The sequence below is a fragment of the Glandiceps talaboti genome, chromosome 18, assembly GCF_964340395.1.
Source record: "Glandiceps talaboti chromosome 18, keGlaTala1.1, whole genome shotgun sequence".
Classification (NCBI taxonomy): domain Eukaryota; kingdom Metazoa; phylum Hemichordata; class Enteropneusta; family Spengelidae; genus Glandiceps; species Glandiceps talaboti.
In genome coordinates this window covers 21,833,857-21,843,741 of record NC_135566.1, presented here as the reverse complement: position 1 = coordinate 21,843,741, position 9,885 = coordinate 21,833,857, and positions in this window count along the sequence as shown.

The following is a 9,885-nucleotide window of genomic DNA, read 5'->3' as shown; positions in this document are numbered from 1 at the left end:
CAACTAAGGTTACCCCCTTTCCTATAAGTCTTCCGCGAACTGTTGTACCTGTGACACTGCTAACTTGAGGAGCAATTGCTCTACCTCTAGTTGTTTGAGTGCGTTCTAACAAATTTGTTTGACTAGAAACAGGACAATCAAATGACTTAACCAAATGGTGTGAAACTTGAAAAATATTCGTATTCTGGCATACTACCTTGGGACTGGGAATTGGAAAACAACTACACTGCTTGTCAAGTGACTTGAAATTAACATACTTATCTTTCAAACTTGGCAGCAATTTCTTTGCAATCCTGTCGCCAGTGTCCAACTTTGCCACAGGCAAAGCACAAGTCGTTTGGCCCGGCTGTACGACGTCTTGACATATTGCCACGTCTGCCATCTCTAGTTTCGGCCTGTTTGTAGGTATCTGTGTCGTATCTGCTCTGTCTATTACGCCGAACACGCTGATAATTTTGTCGTCTCCGCATCGCTTGATATTCTGCACGCTGTATTTTCTTTTCGTCTCCGCTACTGTCTGCCAGCTCGTCTGCCTCGTACTCCTGTACTACTGCCCAACCGTACTCGTAAGCAGTTTGCCATTTTTAGCACAACTGAACTTGTTCAGTAGTGCTATAGGGATCGCCCGGCGTCTGTCTGTCTGTGTGTGTGTGTGTGTGTGTGTGTGTGTGTGTGTGTGTGTGGATGTGTGTGTGTGTGTAAACAACTTAAAGTCAAAAACCGCTGAACCGATTGCCACGATATTTGGTGGGTCCATTACTTTGGGTGTCTAGTTGGGAAATTGTTCAAATCAAAATGATCGCATCACAGGTGTGTGATTTGGGTCAAAAAATGTGATTTTTGGTCAAAAAACTTAAACTCAGAAACTACTGGGCAGATTGGTGCGAAATTTGGTGGGAACATTCTTAAGGTGGTGTAAAGTAAGATTTGTTCATGACGGGATGATTCCATCAGTGATATGCAAATTAGGGCTAAAAATGTGTCTTTTTGGTTAAAAATCTATAATTCTAAAACTACTGAGCAGATTGGGCTGAAATTTAATGGGAATGTATCTAGGGATGTATGGACGAAGAAATATTAAGCTTACCATGATTCCATGAGTGATATGCAAATTAGGTGTAAAAATGTTCATTTTTGGTCAAAAACTTATATCTCAAAAAGTACTTGGTCAATTAGTCTGAAACTTGGCGAGATGTTTCTGAAACTGTTATTCTGCAGATTTTCTTAAAAACATTTTGACAAAATTGGCCCTAGCGACCATGACCACGCCCTTAGCAACAACCAAATGGCAGTATATTTTGGTCAAATAACAACATCATCTGGTAAGCAAGTGAGTAAACATTCAAAAAATGTATGCAAATACCCTAGCAACCATGACCACGCCCATAGCAACAGCCAAACGGTGGTGTATTTCACAAAGATAACAACAGGGTTTAATGGATAATTGAATAAACATCCAAAAAATGTATGTAAATTTGCATAGCAACAAGACCACGCCCATAACAACAGCCAAATAATCACGTATATTGCAAAGATAACAACACGAATAGAAAGACAGATGAATTAACATTCAAAAAATGTATGCAAATACCCTAGTAACCATGACCACGCCCATAGCAACAGCCAAACGGTGGTGTATTTCACAAAGATAACAACAGGGTTTAATAGACAATTGAATAAACATTCAAAAAATGTATGTAAATTTTCCTAGCAACAAGACCACGCCCATAGCAACAGCCAAATGATCACGTATATTGCAAAGACAATATCAGGAATTCATACACAAGTGAACAAAAACATACACAAATGTATGCAAATATATCTAACAACATGACCACGCCCATAGCAACAGCCAAATGATAGCATTTATCGTAAAGATAGCAACATGGTTGGATAGGCAACTGGATAGTTATTCAGCAAATAAACACCTATTGTTAGCATAGACTAGCATATGGATAAACATTTTTAAAAACTACAGTTGTGCTACAGCGCCATTGGCGGCATTTTTATTAACTTCTGTCGATGTTCGATTATTTCCATACCTTCCTTCAGGTCCTGAGCCAACTGTTGGAGCTTGTTTTCTTGTAGGTTTGTTTCGGCCATGTCCAGTTTCTCAGCAAGTTTTGCATTGAACTTCGCCTGGTCTCCGTTTCCTTTCTTCTTATAAGAAAAAGTTTCTGAGGCCTTTATACGTTTGCAAATACGGTCTTGTGCCGCTTCTTGTTGCTGGCCTATTTCTCTCTTGAGAGAGGTTATCTCTTGGTTTATTTGTATTCTCAGCTGTTCACAACTTTGGCGTACTGCTTGGCCGAGAGAGCTTTGTAAGTCTTCCATTGAGTGTTGTGGAGTCTGACTGTCTAAGCCGTCTTTCTTTCTCGGCTGAACTGCAACTGGTGTACTGTTTTCTGACGGAAATGAGGACTGGCTGTCGTATCCGCCCTGCATTGCTCAAACCAAAAAATTGGGGTGAACTGTACGTGTACAAGGTGTAGACGCCCGAGAGACTGAACTCTGTTCAGCTTGCACATATAAAGGTGCATCTAATTAGCATATAAGCCATCACAGATGTAACTATCGTTTCCGAATGGACGTCAACGACAAGAAAACATTTCTGCTCTAATTCGCTTCGCTCAAACGAGCCGAAATTTCAATTTCTATTTCAAGAGACGCATTCGGCTATCCAATGGCTATTTTTACAATTGCATCTTATCTACATGTATTTATAGACAATGTACAAACCAAGTTATTATTGTGTTCAAACAGAAAATGTAGATATACCCAATCATTCTGTCTGGACCACCCGTGTCTATGTCACTGGATGAAGTGCTAAAAATACAAATCAAAACCTTTCAAATCCCCATTAATTATGCCAATATTTCATAAATTATGCCGGAGAAGGTATAAATATGTTATTCTTCCATATTTTCCTTCAATCAAAAGGAAAATACTCATGAACCAAGAGTTTTGTCACTGATCATCTTCAGACTCGCCCCTTAGGTCACTCGTGTTTTCCATGGCTGAAAGAAGAAATATTTGGGAAATAAATATCTTATTTTCCTGTTTAAAATATTTACATCTTGTTATCTGTAATACACAAACTTGAATCAACTTTGTCATTTACAGGAATCGATATAAGATATTTATCTAATCTTGAAGAAAAACATACACCAAGAATGACATTTGTGGAAGTTTTAAATTTGTAAATTTTAGTTTAAATTAACAAATCATTTAAATAGCATTTTGATTATTTGAAATTGTATAGAATATGTTTGAATTATTACTGTGATCACCCTTTTATTAAATCATATACATGGAACAATTATATGTGCAATATGCTGGTAAATCCATTCTATTTTAAGTTACACTTCATGTATATACATGCATGTATGACTGAACACCAAGTTTTGATTCTGCAATTCAATTACTTATAGTAGTCGCATAGTATAGTAGTCGCATAGTATTATAGAGTGCTCTGGACACCTCCCTACATGAGCATGCACCAAAAATTACCCCAACTGCACATGTACCTACGAAATGCTATAGAGACATAGACTCAGTTTGATTATTTTCATGTATTGATTGCTATTGAGTAGATCTAGCACTTCGCCAGAAAGGAACGAAGTGCGGGACTGTAAACAACGAAGCGCCTCCAACGGCTATAACGTGGTCGTTCGCATCGATATACATGCGTCATGTCAGTAGTCCGTGTACGTGGTCGTGTGGCGCATGATCGACTCCAAAACTTATCTTTGGCCGATTGTAACAACGACACGATTTATCTGAAGTTTGTTCAATGTTTGCCGAGTAAAACGGCCGGTCGAAAGTTCACGTTGCCGTACGTACGGTTGTGATCCCGGGGGTTGTGTGTTCTGTTACAAACATGCCTTGTCAATACCTCGTGGTGAATGGACTTGCGCGATCACAGAAACAAGTATTATTTTACCCCTTTCATATACAATTGGCTAAAACACGTCAATATCATCGATATTATCGACATTGTATTGTATTCTGATAGAAACATTCTGATATCATACATATCTCGGGAGTGCCTGTGGGTGGGACTGTACTTCAGAATCTGCAATCTACTCTGAAAACAAGGACTAGCCACTCAGTATTTCTTGTACCATGTCTATTTTAGAGCGTCAATCATAACGTCTTGAAATAAATTTGAAAATCACTGAAATCTTTATCCAGTATCCATCTTTCAGTATAATCACCTGTGTGCTTATTTTCATTCTAATCTATGAAGTAGTAGAACAAGAATATTGTGCAAAATCATGTCATAACTCTGGTGATTTACACGAGGTAGAGCGCGCCTGTGGGGACACATTTATTCTATAAAATCTTTAAAATTTCTCCAAACTGTTTGAACGGATAGTTTTATTTTGTTGATCTCTCTGAAATGACAAAATCAATATGGGGGTCACTGTGTTTGTTTTTAAACAAACCAACACCCCTTTCTTTCCCCGGACCCTGGATTTGGCTGCCATGCTGGATTCTAAAAAGATAAGTTTGACAATATGCACTTTATTTTCGGGATGCATTCAAATTTCCATGTTAACTTGCGATGTGCTTTTAAGACATACTATAGTCGTTCCCACTTATCATAACCTTACCTATGAGCTCCCACAATCTTTCTCGTATAAACCATTTCCTATCGCTATTTCTCGAACGGTCGTCATCTGTATTTCTTACTTTTGTTAATGATATGCAATCCAGTTCACGAAGTGACGTTTAAAAATTACTGCTCCACGATCCTCGGCGTCACACTACGCTAATTGTAGCATTATGAAGTCACTTCCTCTGGACCGAACCAAACTATAACCGATGGCTATTATTATTATTTCCCACATTGGATATAATTTCTGAGCGAACGGGAATTACATAAGGGACGATATTGAAGTTGGTGATTGTCTAGGAATGCAAAAAAATCCCGATAAACAGTAATGTCGTGATGATTTACTTGAGATCTGGCGAAGTCATGGATTATTTATTGTCGTTAATTGTTTTCAGTCAAGAAGTTGGCAGTATAAGTATATGGAATTTACAAAACAGTAGTAACGGGTTATCTATAGATTTCTATCAAAATATTAACAGCAATGAAAGGCTAAAATTAAAATTGTTCACACGAATATGTTGTCGCACTTATGTTTTCGATAGCAATATTTTTTGTCATCTATTAACGATCTGATAATACTGAAAGAAGTGAATCTATTCAATAGAAATATAGTGAACGTGGTATAAACTTACACCCAGACTTTATTTTCGTGTTCAACGATCAAGAAAAATCTTCACTCTCGCATCTCAGACACACACTAGTTAACCCCCCCCCCCCCACACACACACACCCCCAAGAAATTCAGTTTTCCTTTATATATTATTTCTTTGTCATGCAATGTTACAAATGTCACTGCCATTAAATCTGCAGTATGAAGTCTGTGACGCACGCCGAACTAAATGTTTCTACTTCCTGAAATCTTCGAAGTTTCGAGTGTGTGGGAGTTCGTTATTTGACATGAACAGTTGTCAAAATGGAGGTCTACGGTTGTTGGTAGAGGTGTCAAGCACAGAGTACGAAACGTGGTACCGAAACGATTACGTGCTATAGTTGAAGTCTGTGACGCACGCCGAACAAAATTAAAATGTTGGTAGTTTCGACTGCGTTATTTGACGTGACAGCTGTCCAAAATGGCGGCCTGCGGTTGTTGGTAGTGGTGTCAAGCCGTTGTAAGGAGTACGAAAAGTGGAAGGGAAACGACCACGTGCTGTAGTTTTCGCCGCATAGAACATCGAAAAAGTACAAAACTGAACGTTACTAAAACATACGGAAAATCAAACTCTAAGGTCGTTAAACACGGGAAGTAACATTTTACACTGAGAGTAATAACATGTCCATTACCGGTTATAACATGACATATTTACCGATGACCTAGCACTTTGCCACACTTTGCCACTCTTTGTTGAAGTGCTAGATCTAGCACTTCGCCACTTTTTGACAAAGTGCTAGATCTAGCACTTCGTCAGTTTTCGCTAATGTGCTAGATCTAGCACTTTGTCAAAAAGTGGCGAGGTGCTAGATCTAGCACTTTGCCCCGCAACTGTTCCGATTTTGAATTCTTTGTTACATGTGATGAGGTAGCTAAATGGTCCAAAATTGAACAGTTGCGGGGCAAAGTGCTAGATCTAGCACTTCGCCACTTTTTGACAAAGTGCTAGATCTAGCACTTCGTCAGTTTTCGCCGAAGTGCTAGATCTAGCACTTCGCCAGAAAACAACGAAGTGCGGGACTGTAAACAACGAAGCGCCTCCAACGGCTTGATATAACGTGGTCGATAAATGTCACATACATGCGCCATGTCAGTAGTCCGTGTACATGGTCGTGTGGCGCACGATCGACTCCAAAACTTATCTTTGGCCGATTGTAACAACGACACGATTTATCTGAAGTTTGTTAAATGTTTGCCGAGTAAAACGGCCGGTTGAAACTTCACGTTGCCGTACGTACGGTTGTGTGTTCTGTTACAAACATGCCTTGTCAATACCTTGGATGGACTTGCGCGATCACAGAAACAAGTGTTATTATTTTACCCCTTTCATATACAATTGGCTAAAACACGTCAATATCATCGATATTATCGACATTGTATTGTATTCTGATAGAAACATTCTGATATCATACATATCTCGGGAGTGCCTGTGGGCGGGACTGTACTTCAGAATCTGCAATCTACTCTGTAAACAAGGACTAGCCACTCAGTATTTCTTATACCATGTCTATTTTAGAGCGGGAAAGATATATCAATCATAACGTCTTGAAATAAATTTGAAAATCACTGAAATCTTTATCCCACATTGGAGTATAATTTCTGAGCGACCAGGAATTACATAAGGGACGATATTGAAGTTGGTGATTGTCTAGGAATGCAAAAAAAATCAGTAAACAGTAATGTGATGGTTTACTTGAGATCTGGCGAAGTCATGGATTATTTATTGTCGTTGTTTTCAATAAAGAAGTTGGCAGTACCAAGTACATGGAATTTACAAAACAGTAGTGACGGGTTATTTATAGATTTCTATCAAAATATTTACAGCAATGAAGGGCTGAAATTAAAATTGTTCACACGAATATGTTTTCGCACTTACGTTTTCGATAGCAATATTTTTTGTCATCTATAAACGATCTGATAATACTGAAAGAAGTGAATCTATTCAATAGAAATATAGTGAACATGATATAAACTTACACCCAGACTTTATTTTCGTGTTCAACGATCAAGAAAAATCTTCGCTCTCGCATCTAGACACACTAACCCCCCCCCCACACACACACACCAAGAAATTCAGTTTTCCTTTATATTATATCTTTGTCATGCAATGTTACAAATGTCACTGCCATTAAATCTGCAGTATGAAGTCTGTGACACACGCCGAACTAAATGTTTCTAATTCCTGAAATCTTCGAAGTTTCGACTGTGTGGTGTCACGCCGTTGTCAACTACGGAGTACGAAACGTGGTTCCGACGAAATGACTGCGTGCTATAGTTGAAGTCTGTGACGCACGCCGAACAAAATGTTCGTAGTTTCGACTGTATATGGGAGTGCGTTATTTGACGTGACAGCTGTCAAAATGGCGGTCTGCGGTTGTTGGTAGTGGTGTCAAGCCGTTGTAAGGATTACGAAACGTGGAAGGGAAACGACCACGTGCTGTAGTTTTCGCCGCATAGAACATCGAAAAAATACAAAACTGAACGTTACTGAAAATTACGAAGTAGAAACTTGTTTGTGCATTGGCAAAACATACGGAAAATCAAACTCTAAGGTCGTTAACACGGGAAGTAACATTTTACACTGAGAGTAATAACATGTCCATTACCGGTATAACATGACATATTTACCGACGACCTAGCACTTTGCCACTCTTTGTTGAAGTGCTAGATCTAGCACTTCGCCACTTTTCGCTAAAGTGCTAGATCTAGCACTTTGTCAAAAAATGGCGAAGTGCTAGATCTAGCACTTTGCCCCGCAACTGTTCCGATTTTGAATTCTTTGTTACATGGACTGGGTACATAATACTACATGTACAATATCATGTGTCACGATCCAATATACATTAAAAACAGCTGTGCTGTCACAGAGGAGAAGCCATTACCAATTCCTGCATTACCTAATGTAAATTCTAATTTTCATGTCTTCCGACAATGTTTGGTACTTTTTACTTGGAAATCGTTTTATCAATGTTAATAAATGCAGAGATTACATCAAAGGGACCGCTCATGGTTTTTATCAATGTGTGTTGGTTTGATAGTAGAATTGAGTGAAAATGAAAGATTGCAACATTATATGTTTCCAGCACATGTGTATTCTGTTTCAAGACATCTATCATCCAGTCAGAATTGTCGGAGCTTTTGATCAGTGTATTCAGACTCCACATTTGCAACACTCATAGTATGTATGAGGCATTGTTTTGGTCACAGCGAAAATAGGGTACGCAGGAAACCGCCCAACCCCAACTTGGGGGTCTGGGGGGCTTGAAACCGCCCAGGGCGCTAACCTGAGGAATTACGGGTATATATATAATTGTAAGAAAGAAAATTGAAAATTGGTAACATGGAAATCCCAGAATCCAGAATCATTAAAGGGGAACAAGCTGAATTTATGTTTTTGGGGATGTATTTTTTTATAAAGTTTTCACGGTATTCTACTTACTGATGCATACCAACATTGTACACCCCAATAATGATTACTTGCAATTGACTGAACTGAAACCGGGTAATAACTTATAAATGATCTGATGACATAATTTATTATGTACAGGAACTCCATATTATTATGTAATCAACAGTTCTAAGAATATCAGAACACAAATTGTGATGTCATAGAAGGTATACATCAACATTAACATTATACTAGAATATTAAGTACATTGAAGGTTTTGTAAGTATTTTCACGTTTACAGACATATATGATTGTCAGCCTGTGCCACTTTAATAATCATGTTACACTCACACAATAGTGTATGTGATGTTCCTTTAGCTAAACACTCAATACTATACAAGCATAACATTGACTGGGACTCCATTTCCATTTTATATTGACACATTCTAGCATGTATTTTTAAGAAAGATCACAGAGGATATCAACATCTGACACTGTAATCCCAAATCAAGATCAACCAGAGATAGGGGCACACAGTACCAAACATTTATAATTGGCTGCAGTGATCATACTGCCACCTAGAGGTCAACTGCAACTGTGGAAATAGTCATTCAGATTAGGTTCAATGCTAAAACGTAAATTTTGTAATTCATTTCACCTACTGAGACCTACTGAAGTTCTTTTTACTTCTTTTTATTCATTGAAAGCCATAAACTGGTTCTAAGTGGTTCATAGTCATGATAATTGACATAATATACCTATAATGGTGTTTGTACAGATAGTATATATATAGAAACATAGTATATTATTTCAATAGTATTATACAGGCCTGTACGTACGTACGTACATATGTGTTTGTTTGTTTATTTGTTTGCCTGCCTGTCTGTCACAGTTCACTAACTCACTCACTCACTCACTCACTCACTCACTCACTCACTCACTCACTCACTCACTTACTTACTTACTTATGTGCTTTTTCCTGCAAAAAAAAACTTTCTGTGTTACTGTATAAAATAGCCACAAATGGTAGCTTAAATCTCATAGACACATAGTATTAAAATGTTTCTGCATCCATTTATATGGAGCTATTGTCACAATGATCCATTTCAACTTCAGGTTTTACGCAGATGACGTCTTCAGATATCATGGACCTGGGTCTCTGACGTAGTCAATCGTGCATTTCAGTTGACTGAACGGAATGTTCAACTGTCTCCTGGTTTCCTGGAGAGA